Source organism: Oncorhynchus gorbuscha, linkage group LG01 (assembly GCF_021184085.1).
Source record: "Oncorhynchus gorbuscha isolate QuinsamMale2020 ecotype Even-year linkage group LG01, OgorEven_v1.0, whole genome shotgun sequence".
NCBI lineage: Eukaryota > Metazoa > Chordata > Actinopteri > Salmoniformes > Salmonidae > Oncorhynchus > Oncorhynchus gorbuscha.
In genome coordinates, this window is record NC_060173.1 from 29,177,892 (window position 1) to 29,191,992 (window position 14,101).

Consider the following 14,101-nt stretch of genomic DNA (forward strand, 5'->3'; position numbering starts at 1 on the left):
GTAGCCGTATAACATCAGCCATTTCAAAATCATAGATCATTGTAATCAGAGACGGAACAATGAGGCATTGTGTGTAAGCAATGAGCAGTACGTTCTGTAAATATTGTGTTCCAGTAAAGCACAGTGACTTACTGACGTTAGAGAACCTGGAGCTGACAGGAGGAACCAGAAGGTGGTTTGGCTGTGTTTTATCAGCCTTTCAATCAGTGGATAACATGTGAGTCACAGCTCTGATAAGGTTGTGGTAGGAATACATGCAGGTCCAAGTACACCAACACTTCACATTGTTATTGACTGGGACAGAGGAAGAGAGTGAATTGAGATGCACCCAGTGAGTAGCATAGTTGTGGCAAAGAGAACAGGAAGTCCTTCTTTGGATATTAGAACAGGAAGTCCTTCTTTGGATATTAGAACAGGAAGTCCTTCTTTGGATATTAGAACAGGAAGTCCTTCTTTGGATATTAGAACAGGAAGTCCTTCTTTGGATATTTCCCCTACTGGGTGACTGGTCAACAATGACATCATGAAGTTGGAGAGTGTACTGATGTGAGAGTACGCAGTGTGGGTTCATGCCCATGAGGGGAATGCACTCTGTCTACCCCAGCTAACATTGTTTAGGGATGAGAGTGTGTGTGTGTGTGTGTGTGTGTGTGTGTGTGTGTGTGTGTGTGTGTGTGTGTGTGTGTGTGTGTGTGTGTGTGTGTGTGTGTGTGTGTGTGTGTGTGTGTGTGTGTGTGTGTGTGTGTGTGCTTTCTCCAGTTGGTACACAATCTTTTTTGTTTTCCCATGGAGAAGCAGCTGTACAGATGATTAAGTATTGGGCGATTCAGGAAGGAAGAGGGGAGGACGAGGAAGAGGGCAAGGAGGAGGCAGACAATTTTGTTTCACTACTACAATATTACAATAACCAATAGACACTTAGGGAGGGAATTCATTTATATCATGGGAAAATACAGGTTTAGGCCAAACAAAAGTACAGCTCCCAAAGAAACAGAAGATACAAACATGGCTGAATTCGCACAGCAATATTCCTGATTACAGAAGTAAACTGTTACCTACACTCCTTATGTAGGGGAGTTGGGGAGGAGCAGAATGGCGGAGAGCACAACAGAGGGGATCCTAATGCCATTAGTGATGCTGGAGGCATCATACTGCACACAAATCAAATAAACAATGCTGCCAGAGCATTCCAGCATAGTACACACTACTGCCTGCCTTCAAAATACTATAAACTGCATGTCTTGAGTGATCACATTTCATGTTATAATAAAGGTGGCTTAAGCAAACACAACAAATACAAACAGAGCAGAGTACTACATTTTCTATTACAACATAGGCTTTTTGCTTGCAAGCCTACGACACAAACAGAGAGTCAACTAAATTAAGCCAATGCTGAAATATTTAAATGGTAGTATTCCACAGCCAGCTATTGAAGTTGGATGTTATACTGGATGTAATTTGTCCTAGGCTACATTCTTCTCTATTAGACACTCAACAATAATGACTGCTGTTTTCACACAGAAGACCAGTACAACAACTGGCACTTTCATTGCTATGGCAAAGTATTTCTTTCATGGGCAAAATCAGAAACACCATGCACTATTAAATAGTTCTAAGACTAACTTTATCTGTCTACCTCTCAAACAAGCACTTAGACCTAACAAGATGTTACACTAAATCATCATTTCAATGTAAATCAAAGGTAACATTCTTTACAGTTTACAGATGGGTTGGTTCACAGACTGATATACATAAATCACCTGAACTTTGAACCTTGTTAGAGCTAGTACAACTTGGAAATCAGTGATGGAATGCATCCCATTCAATACACAAATATCAAACTGATATTTACATACTCATGCAAATATGTTAATGTGAGATTAAATTAGCTTGCAAGTGCCTCTTGATTTTCATAGCCTACTTGAAGAGCCATAATGTATCACAAACACACACACACACACACACACACACACACACACACACACACACACACACACACACACACACACTGAGGGAGAAATAAGTTGGCTAGCATGGCTAACTTAACATTAGCTGATTAACGCGAATGTTTTTGTGACGGTGTTTACCAATGTTGTCTCTTACCGGTTTATAGCAATTCGGTGTAAAACGACAGAGGTCCTCGTCTCTTATTTCAGGTGTATTCTACTCCGGTTGTCTTGCCATAGAGCGCATGGTGCAGTTGAATCTACTCTCCACTGTCCCCGTCAGCGACTCTCTACAAATATTCTGCACATGCATCAGTCCTGCTCACGCCACTGTAAACAACAGTCTGATTGACATCTTAAAGAGGCAGTATCCAATGATTTGGCGGACATGTAAGAAAAACGTTTTTTTTCCTGATTTTGATTATCTCATAACGTTTGAGCTATTTATCGTACCTGTCTCATGCCTTTAACATTATCCGAGTCCTATCAACATGTTCAGCCCTTCTCCCGGGTCATGGCTCGAAGGGGTCCAGCTTTTGTCAAATCAACGTCAGATTTGAATTTCCGCAGCAGGTTAGGATAACTTATGCAGCAGGTTAGGATAATTAACGTAGCAGGTTAGGATAATTTATGCAGCAGGTTAGGATAATTTACGTAGCAGGTTAGGATAATTAACGTAGCAGGTTAGGATACTTATTTTAAGGTTAGGGAAAAGGTTAGCTTACATAACATTTTTTTGACGTTAATTTGACAAAAGCTGGATCCCTTCTAGCCATGACTCCTCTACCGCCAGTTAGTGTAGCCGCACACACTTACAGAGGTTGAGCTATTTGGTGATAGCAAGACAGTTCGATGTAGGTTACTTTAAATTCTTTCACAATGACAAACTGAAAGTTGTACAATGCTTCAGTGAGTTGTCTGTGATGTCAAATTGTTGCAAGTTGTAATAAACTTTGTGTAATCCAATGGTATCTGGCATCTATAGCGAAATACATTGCAAAGAGTAAACCCTATCTAGCATCTCTTAACATCACTACTCTAGCACTAAGCTACGCTACACGTACATGCATTGACTTGTTTGCTATTTTCATGAACATTATCATTATCTTTTTAATGCTTTGAAAAACATGCACTGAAATTGTTACAGCAAAGATTTGTGCAGCTGCCCACCTGAGATAGGCCTGGCTACATGGGGGCCAGGGATGGTGCCACAGAGAGAATGGAATTCAAAACACCTTGCTAGCTTGTATGTAAGCCAGCCATATATATATATATATATATATATATATATATATATATATATATATATATATATATATATATATATATATATATATATATATATATATATATATATATATATCCCTATTTCATACTTTGGCATAGGGGTGATGACTAGGCCTATAATAGATTTACCTATTTTGTGCGCCTACAAAGATTATATCTCAAATCAAATGTTATTTGTCATATGTGGCGAATACAACAGGTGTAGTAGACCTTACCTTGAAATGCTTACTTACAAGCCCTTAACAAACAATGCAGTTTTAAGAAAATAGAATTAAGTAAATATTTACTAAATAAACTAATGTAAAAAAATACATGTTAAAAAAAGTTACACAATAAAATAACAATAATGTTACAGGGGTACCGGCACCGAGTCAATGTGCGGGGGTAAAGGTTAGTTGAGGTAAATTGTTACATGTAGGTAGGGGTAAAGTGACTGCATCTGACAAATGTAATCATTAGTCCAGAGTGCTTTCCAAATAAATGTCTCCGGGTGAACAAAATCTAGTCCCGAGTTCAGAATGTAATGTTGGAGGCCTTATTTTTCACTTTCAAACCTGTCTGTGCACCTAAACTGATTGGTACATGTATGATGTACAGTAAAAGAAATCCCAACAGCTCCTATTAATGTTATATGATTCATGCTTCTCTTGAATTTAATGGAATGGAATGTCCCTGTGGGCAGGATTGTGTTCCATACTGTACATGTCTGAACTCATAGGCGTATCCAACACATGGACCCTGTTGAGCTTTATTTTTCCTAGAATGGAAAACTAACAAGCCTCCACCTAAAGTAACAGAACTAAGCAGGCAGCTTCCTCTAATAGTTGTCTTAATTGCACACACTTGGCAAAGGTTCTGGTATGTCAGTGAGTTCATATCTGCTATACAGTCCTGTGTTGCTCAGTTGGTAGAGCATGGTGCTTGCAATGCCAGGGTTGTGGGTTCAATTCCTGTGGGGGACCAGTACAAGGGGAAAAAAGTATGAAAATGTATGCACTACTGTAAGTTGCTCTGGATATAAGTGTCTGCTAAAATGTTAATATAATTAGGCTACTCATTTCTTGTTTGGCATCAGGCGCAGGATGCAAGTTTGTGCATGTTTTTAACTTAGGCTATGTTGTTACATACACTACTGTTCAAAAGTTTGGGATCACTTAGAAATATCATTGTTTCTGAAAGAAAAGCACCTTTTTTTGTCCATTAAAATAACATCAAATTGATCCGAAATACAGTGTAGACATTGTTAATGTTGTAAATGACTATTGTGGCTGGAAATGGCAGATTTTTTATGGAATATCTACATAAGTGTACAGAGGCCCATTTATGAGCAACCATCACTCCTGTGTTCTAATGTCATGTGTTAGCTTATCCAAGTTTATCATTTTAAAAGGCTCATTGATCATTAGAAAACACTTTTGCAATTATGTTAGCATAGCTGAAAACTGTTGCCCTGATAAAAGAAGCAATAAAACTAGCCTTCTTTAGATTAGTTGAGTATCTGGAGCATCAGTATTTGTGGGTTCGATTACAGGCTCAAAATGGCCAGAAACAAATACAGTGCCTTGAGAATGTATTCGGACCCCTTGAACTTTGCGACCTTTTGCCACATTTCAGGCTTCAAACATAAAGATATAAAACTGTCTTTTTTTGTGAAGAATCAACAACAAGTGGGACACAATCATGAAGTGGAACGACATTTATTGGATATTTCAAACTTTTTTAACAAATCAAAAACTGAAAAATTGGGTGTGCAAAATTATTCAGCCCCTTTACTTTCAGTGCAGCAAACTCTCTCCAGAAGCTCAGTGAGGATCTCTGAATGATCCAATGTTGACCTAAATGACTAATGATGATAAATACAATCCACCTGTGTGTAATCAAGTCTCCGTATAAATGCACCTGCACTGTGATAGTCTCAGAGGTCCGTTAAAAGCGCAGAGAGCATCATGAAGAACAAGGAACACACCAGGCAGGTCCGAGATACTGTTGTGAAGAAGTTTAAAGCCGGATTTGGATACAAAAAGATTTCCCAAGCTTTAAACATCCCAAGGAGCACTGTGCAAGCGATAATATTGAAATGGAAGGAGTATCAGACCACTGCAAATCTACCAAGACCTGGCCGTCCCTCTAAACTTTCAGCTCATACAAGGAGAAGACTGTTCAGAGATGCAGCCAATAGGCCCATGATCACTCTGGATGAACTGCAGAGATCTACAGCTGAGGTGGGAGACTCTGTCCATAGGACAACAATCAGTCGTATATTGCACAAATCTGGCCTTTATGGAAGAGTGGCAAGAAGAAAGCCATTTCTTAACGATATCCATAAAGTTTGCCACAAGCCACCTGGGAGACACACCAAACATGTGGAAGAAGGTGCTCTGGTCAGATGAAACCAAAATGGAACTTTTTGGCAACAATGCAAAACGTTATGTTTGGCGTAAAAGCAACACAGCTCATCACCCTGAACACACCATCCCCACTGTCAAACATGGTGGTGGCAGCATTATGGTTTTGGCCTGCTTTTCTTCAGCAGGGACAGGGAAGATGGTTAAAATTGATGGGAAGATGGATGGAGCCAAATACAGGACCATTCTGGAAGAAAACCTGATGGAGTCTGCAAAAGACCTGAGACTGGGACGGAGATTTGTCTTCTAACAAGACAATGATCCAAAACATAAAGCAAAATCTACAATGGAATGGTTCAAAAATAAACATATCCAGGTGTTAGAATGGCCAAGTCAAAGTCCAGACCGGAATCCAATCGAGAATCTGTGGAAAGAACTGAAAACTGCTGTTCACAAATGCTCTCCAGCCAACCTCACTGAGCTCGAGCTGTTTTGCAAGGAGGAATGGGAAAAAAATTCAGTCTCTCGATGTGCAAAACTGATAGAGACATACCCCAAGCGACTTACAGCTGTAATCGCAGCAAAAGGTGGCGCTACAAAGTATTAACTTAAGGGGGCTGAATAATTTTGCACGCCCAATTTTTCCGTTTTTGATTTGTTAAAAAAGTTTGAAATATCCAATAAATGTTGTTCCACTTCATGATTGTGTCCCACTTGTTGTTGATTCTTAACAAAAAAATAGTTTTATATCTTTTTGTTTGAAGCCTGAAATGTGGCAAAAGGTCGCAAAGTTCAAGGGGGCCGAATACTTTTGCAAGGCACTGTAACTTTCCTCTGAAACTCATCAGTCTATTCTTGTTCTGAGAAATGAAGGCTATTCCATGCAAGAATTTGACAAGAAACTGAAGATCTCGTACTACGCACTGTACTATACCCTCAACAGAACAGCATAAACTGTCTCTAACCAGAATAGAAAGAGGAGTGAGAGGCCCCGGTGCACAACTGAGCAAGAGGACAAGTACATTAGTGTCTAGTTTGAGAAACAGACGCCTCGCAAGTCCACAACTGGCAGCTTCAATAAATAGTACAGGCAAAACACCTGTCTCAACGTCGACAGTAAAGAGGCGACTCCAGGATGCTGCCTCTGTTCTGGCAGACTCAATAAACACAAATGCCTAATTGTAAATTATGTCTGTGTTGGAGTGTGCCCCTGGCTATCCTTAAATAAAAACAAATAAAACAAATTGTGCCATTTGGTTTGCTTAATATAAGGAATTTGAAATGACTCATACTTTTACATTTGATTGTAAAGTATATTTTAGCAATTACATTTACTTTTCGCACAGTTCTATGCTTGGGCCGCCACTATAAGCATGTTATTATCAGAGTAAAAAGGTTCATGTTTGCATGCTACAGGCCCACTGAAGCTTTTTAATTTGACGTGAGCCTAAACACCCTTCCTCCGCCCTCTAAAGAATATCAATGTTCTGTTGAAAGTCATCTCTTGGGAATCAAGACGCATATTTTGGGAGGAGTGGTGTAGTGGTATAATTAGCTATTTAATTTGATAGAGTTAAAGCATCCTCCTTCCACCTGCTGCCATACCAACTGTGTCAATTGTCTAGCAACAACAAGGTTGTAATGGTAGCATTCCATTCACAGTAACCCAGGGGCAGGAGGGTCAAACTAATGTACCCACACCCTGACTTAAAGTCTGTTACCAGGCCCTTTACTACATTCTCTGTCACCTGTATGTAGTGGTCAGCTCATTGCATAGCAGCCTTGTGTAGTGATGCAGGGCTGTTTTATGGTAATGCCCGTTGACATCAGAGTGCAGTGATGGTGGGAGAATAACATGTATAAAACCTGCAGGCCATATATACAGTGCAACTGGTTTCCCTGGTTGGTTTAAGACTAATGACTGGTGAGCAGGGACAAGCTCTCTACAACACAGATTCCAGTCAGTCACCACCAGCTGGAAGTGTTTCTCTCTCCACAGTCAAATTACACATCTGAGGTTACTACCTGGACCCACGAGCTGCCCGCTCCAGCTGTCTGCAGCATTGATCTCTCACACACCCTACAAGGCATCCCCTCTCAATCCACTCTCTCTCATCACTAGCAGGCAGTGTGGATGATTGCCATTTGGCCAAGAATGTTAACCTCAGAGAATTCAATTATCTGGTTAAATGAGATGAGCATTAAGTAGGCAGTGAAGTTGATGAGGCTCAACAGGAAGCCAGCTATACAGACCGTGTCAGACACAGCTGGTCAAAGCACAGGTGCATGATTGAAATGGATGCTCAGATAGGATGGCAGCAAAATGTATCAGATAAATCAGGCAAGTCAAACAAACAGCTTTTTTGTGTTATGTAAGTGTAACAGTTTCGCTTCAGTCCCTCTCATCGCCCCTACCTGGGCTCAAACCAGAGACCCTACGCACACATCAACAACATTCACCCTTGAAGCATCGTTACCTATGGATCCACAAAAGCCGCAGCCCTTGCAGAGCAAGGGAAACAACTACTTCAAGGTATATATTTTTTTTCTTCGCATATCTTTAAAAAATATTTTTCTAATCCTCAACTTCAAAATATTTTCTAAATTATATTTCTCTACTTTCGAACCGGAATCCCACAACAGAAGCTAACCACTGCCAGCGGTCATCAGCTAACCTCTAGCTAGGAAATCTCTCGCCAGTTTACACAGCACGATTCAAACCAGAGCATCTCGGCCTTATTTACTCTCCATATCCCCGGATTCCTAACGCAAGCTCTGAACCTTTTCACCCGGATCATCGCAGCTAGCTAGCTGCAATCCGAGTGGCTACTCCTGGCTAACGACTTTGTCCCGAAGCAAGCCTGGAGCTAGCTCATGCTAGGCCCATCTCCCGGCTAGCTGAAGAGGTCCATCAGCTACTCCTTGGCCCACAATACCTATTTTGCCAATTGGCCTGGACCCCTTTTACTACACGCCCTGCTAATCCATCACGAATGGACTACCTACGTTATCTGAGGGCTCTTTTTCCAAATCGCCCCTAAATCGTGACGTTCCCCTGAATGCCCATCTGCTAGCCTGCTTGCCGCGGCCCGCTAGCTGTCTAGAGTATATCGGACTGTTAGCTGAATAGGTCCATCAGCCAATTTCTTGGGCCACTATACCTATTTTGCCAATTGGACTGGGCCCCTTTACTACACGGAACCCTACAAATCCAACACGGCTGGTCAGCCAACAGAATAGCATGAGGAGGCTCTGCACGAGGAGGCTACAACAGACTTCTTCCGTCGCGACGTCCCTCTAAGGCCCTTCTGCTAGCTTGCTAGCCCCGGCCCTCTAGCTGCCTGAATCGCCGTGTCTCCAGCCAGCTTAACTACTCACTGGACCCCTATGATTACTCGGCTACGCATGCCTCTCCCTAATGTCAATATGCCTTGTCCATTAGTGTTCTGGTAAGTGATTGTCTAATTTCACTGTAGAGCCTCTAGCCCTGCTCAATATGCCTTAGCTAACCATTTAGTTCCACCTCCCACACATGCGGCGACATCACCTGGTTTAAATGATGTTTCGAGAGACAATATCTCTCTCTTCATCACTCTATGCCTAGGTTTACCTCCACTGTATTCACATCCTACCATACCTTTGTCTGTACATTATGCCTTGAATCTATTCTATCGAGCCCAGAAACCTGCTCCTTTTACTCTCTGTTCCGAACGTACTAAACAACCAGTTCTTATAGCCTTTAGCCATACCCTTATCCTACTCCTGCTCTGTTCCTCTGGTGATGTGGAAGTTAATCCAGGCCCTGCAATGCCTAGCTCCACTTCCATTCCCCAGGCGCTCTCATTTGTTGACTTCTGTAACCGTAAAAGCCTTGGTTTCATGCATGTTAACATGAGAACCCTCCTCCCCAAGTTTGTTTTATTCATTGCTTTAGCACACTCTGACAACCCTGATGTCCTAGCCGTGTCTGAATCTTGGTTTAGGAAGACCACCAAAAACCCTGAAATTTCCATCCCTAACTATAACATTTTCCAACAAGATAGAACTGCAAAAGGGGACAGAGTGGCAATCTACTGCAGAGATAGCCTGCCGAGTTCTGTCATACTATCCAGGTCTGTGCCCAAACAATTCTAGCTTATACTTCTAAAAATCCACCTTTCCAGAAACAAGTCTCTCACCGTTGCCACTTGCTATAGACCACCCTCTGCTCCCACCTGTGCCCTGGACACCATCTATCTTCAGAGCTCGTGCTGCTAGGTGACCTAAACTGGGACATGCTTAACGCCCCGGCCATCCTACAAACTAAGCTTGATGCCCTCAATCTCACACAAATTATCAATGAACCTACCAGGTACAACCCCAAATCCATAAACATGGGCACCCTCATAGATATCATCCTAACCAACTTTCCCTCCAAATACACTTCTGGGGTCTTCAACCAAGATCTCAGCGATCACTGCCTCATTGCCTGCATCCGTAATCGGTCTGGAGTCAAACGACCACCCCTCATCACTGTCAAACGCTCCCTAAAACACTTCAGCGAGCATGCCTTTCTAATCAACCTGGCCCGGGTATCCTGTAAGGATATTGACCTCATTCGGTCAGTAGAGGATGCCTGGTTGTTCTTTAAAAGTGTCTTCCTCATCATCTTAAATAAGCATGCCCCATTCAAAAATTGTTGAAACAGGAACACATATAGCCCTTGGTTCACTCCAGACCTGACTGCCCTTGACCAGCACAAAAACATCCTGTGACCTACTGCACTAGCATCATATAGCCCCCGTGATATGCAACTTTTCAGGAAAGTTAGGAACCAATATACATAGGCAGTTAGGAAAGCTAAGGCTAGCTTTTCAAACAGAAATTTGCATCCTGTAGCACAAACTCAAACAAGTTGTGGGACACTGTAAAGACCATGGAGAATAGGAGCACCTCCTCCCAGCTGCCCACTGCACTGAAGCTAGGAAACACTGTCACCACCGATAAATCCACGATAAATGAGAATTGCAATAAGCATTTTTCAACGGCTGGCCATACTTTCCACCTGGCTACCCCTACCTCGGTCAACTGCCCTGGACACGCCCAAGCCTCCACAATTTCTCCTTCACCCAAATCCAGATAGCTGATGTTCTGAAAGAGCTGCAAAATTTGGACCACTACAAATCAGCCGGGCTAGACAATCTGGACCCTCGCTTTCTAAAATGACCTCCCGAAATTGTTGCTACCCCTATTACTAGCCTGTTCAACCTCTCTTTCGTATCGTCTGAGATCCCAAAAGATTGGAAAGCTGCCGCGGGCATCCCTCTCTTCAAAGGGGGAGACACTCTAGACCCTAACTGCTACAGACCTATATCTATCCTACCCTGCCTTTCTAAGGTCTTCCAAAGCCAGATCACCGACCATTTCGAATCTCACCGTACCTTCTCCTCTATGCAATCTGGTTTCCGAGCTGGTCATGGGTGCACCTCAGCCACGGTCAAGGTCCTAAACGATATCATAACTAGAGGTCAACTGAATATGATTTTTCAACACCGACACCGATTACTGGAGGACCAAAAAAAGCTGATACCGATTAATCAACTGATTTTTATATATTTGTTATAATGACAGCCTAAGCTCGGGTGTTGATAGGCTTGAAGTCATAAACAGAGCAATGCTTGAAGCACAGCGAAGAGCTGCTGGAAATGCAGGAAAGTGCTGTTTGAATGAATGCTTACGAGCCTGCTGCTGCTCAGTCAGAATGCTCTATCAAATATCAAATCTTAGACTTAATTATAAAAACAGACAGAAATACAAGTCTTAGGTCATTAATATGGTCAAATCCGGAAACTATCATTTTGAAAACAAAAACTTTTATTCTTTCAGTGAAATACAGAACCGTTCCGTATTTTATCTAACGGGTGGCATTCCTAACTCTAAATATTGCCGTTACATTGCACAACCTTCAATGTTATGTCATAATTATGTACAATTCCGGCAAATTACGGTCTTTGTTTGGAAGAAATGGTCTTCACATAGTTTGCAACGAGCCAGGCGGCCCAAACTGCTGCATATACCCTGACTCCTCTTGCACAGAACGCAAGAGAAGTGACACAATTTCCCTAGTTAAAAGAAATTCATGTTAGCAGGCAATATTAACTTAATATGCAGGTTTAAAAATATATACTTGTGTATTGATTTTAAGAAAGGAATTGATGTTTATGGTTAGGTACACATTAGTGCAACGACAGTGCTTTTTTCGCGAATGCGCTTGTTAAATCATCACCCATTCTTATTTCACAACAAAGCATCCTTCACTCATCCTGCCAAACATACCCTCGTAAAACTGACTATCCTACCGATCCTCGACGATGTCATTTACAAAATACCCTCAACACTCTATTCAACATATTGGATGCAGTCTATCACAGTGCCATCTGTTTTGTCACCAAACCCCCATATACTACCCAACACTGCGACCTGTACGCTCTCATTGGCTGGCCCTCACTTCATACTCGTCGCCAAACCCACTGGCTCTAGGTCATCTACAAGTCTTTGCTAGGTAAAGCCCCACCTTATCTCAGTTCACTGGTCACCATAGCAGCACCTACCCACAGCACACGCTCCAGCAGGTATATTTCACTGGTCATCCCCAAAGCCAATTCCTCCTTTGGCCACCTTTCCTCACAGTTCTCTGCTGCCAATGACTGTAACAAACTGCAAAAATCACTGAAGCTGGAGACTCATATCTCCCTCACTAACTTTAAACACCAGCTGTCAGAGCAGCTGTACATAGATCATTGCACCTGTGCATAGCCCATCTGTAAAGAGCCCATCCAACTACCTCATCCCCATACTGTATTTATTTATTTGTTTTGCCCCTTTGCTCCCCAGTATGTCTCCTTGCACATCTATCACCCCAGTGTTTAATTGCTATATCTTAATTAACTTGCCACTATGGCCTATTTGCCTTACCTCCCTTATCCTACCTCATTTGCACACTTTTTTCTACTCTATTATTGACTGTATGTTTGTTTATTCCATGTGTAATTCTGTGTTGTTGTGTGTCGAACTGCTTCACAGGTCTCAGAGTGAGTGACGTCACCGATTTGAAATGCTATTAGCGCGCAAGTGTTGCCAATTTAGCGACTCGGTCGCTATATTTAGCTAGTATTCAGACCTCTAGCAACTAATTTTCAAAAAATCAACTAGCAACAAATCTTACCGACTTTATTGGAGACTTTTGGAGACTCTGACATGAAAGCACGTATTGTTCTTACTCTTCTCAACAAGCAGCGGATGCTGCCGTGGGCCCCAGGCCCCACCCCACCCCACCCCATCCCAAAGCACTCACAGGAGATGTTCACCCCTCCGTGCCCAGACTGCAATTGAATCACACATGCGGTAAGCAGCCGCTGGGTGATCCCATCCTGGTTTACAATAAAAAAAACTATTAACCTGAATTAGGGCCAGACTAGTTAGCATAATTTTCTCACATTGCCATTGACAGTTTCTTCTATTGTCTCTTTTTGGTCCATTTAGATTGTATACAAAAAAATGTTTAAAAATGTTATGGTTAAAAATGTTCATGTTTTACTGTGACTTGTTGTAGGCCCCTAAGTGGACCATAAGGTTAACCAAATTAAGAAAAATAACCTAAAAAATATATATATATTTTTTTTAAACGAAGTAACTCCGCCAGAGTGTCTCTTTTGGGTCACATTTGCCGGTCCCATGCCCGGATAAAGGAGGGTTGGAATTGTGACATAAAAAAAACAAGAATCGACAGAAGTTAATTTGTAGTTCTAAACATATATATAGGGTGTTTTTTACTCAATTTTTTGTCTCTCCCACAATGTTATTCCTTTAAAAAAAAATTTTTTACATTTTTTATTTTTATTAACAACAAATCAATACATAAAGCACATGAGGGAACACAAGCATACATAGATTACAAACAATGGACAATTGAGCTAGGGGGTACAATATCACATTACAATTACACAAGGACCTTAAGGGACATGCATATACTTACAATTCATGCATATACTTGCAATATACTTACAATTTGTTAGTAGAGCATTTAACCGTCTTAAAATACAGTTCAATTTCTTTTTGTAGGATACGAAAATGTGTTTTTCTGTTTGTAAATTTACATTTGTGTATATGAAATTTGGCCAAAAGAATAATGAAATTAATTACATAAAAATGATTCCGCTTATTTCTATTGTATGTAAAGAATCCAAACAGTACATCTCTCCACAATAGTGTAAAATTTTCATAAATGTGTTCAATTATAAACCTACTGATGTCTTGCCACAGTTTTCTTACATGCATATAATGCCAAAAAAGATGCACAACTGTTTCTGGGTGGTCATTACAAAAGGAGCAATTTGAGTTGATGTTTTCCTTAAGCTTCTTCATATAGTGGTTGGCAGGATAATATTTATGAATAATTTTAAAGAAAACTTCCTTAATTTTGTTAACAAGTAGGTATGTTTGTGGCAACATCCAAACTTTTTTCCAACAGATATTGTCAATAAA

The 14,101-nt window shown here is 41.2% G+C and overlaps 1 protein-coding gene across 4 annotated transcripts in view; it reads right to left on the reverse strand.

Moving 5' to 3' along the window:
- LOC124035760 (ras association domain-containing protein 7-like) overlaps nt 1–2,521 on the reverse strand; it is a 52,521-nt gene extending 50,000 nt beyond the window's left edge. For 2 of the 4 annotated variants that reach the window (XM_046349448.1, XM_046349422.1), the window contains exon 1: nt 2,104–2,393. The gene's annotated coding sequence lies outside the window, so the exon portion shown is untranslated. The other 2 variants (XM_046349431.1, XM_046349459.1) reach the window with 2 other exon arrangements.
- Nucleotides 2,522–14,101: the final 11,580 nt, after the last annotated feature.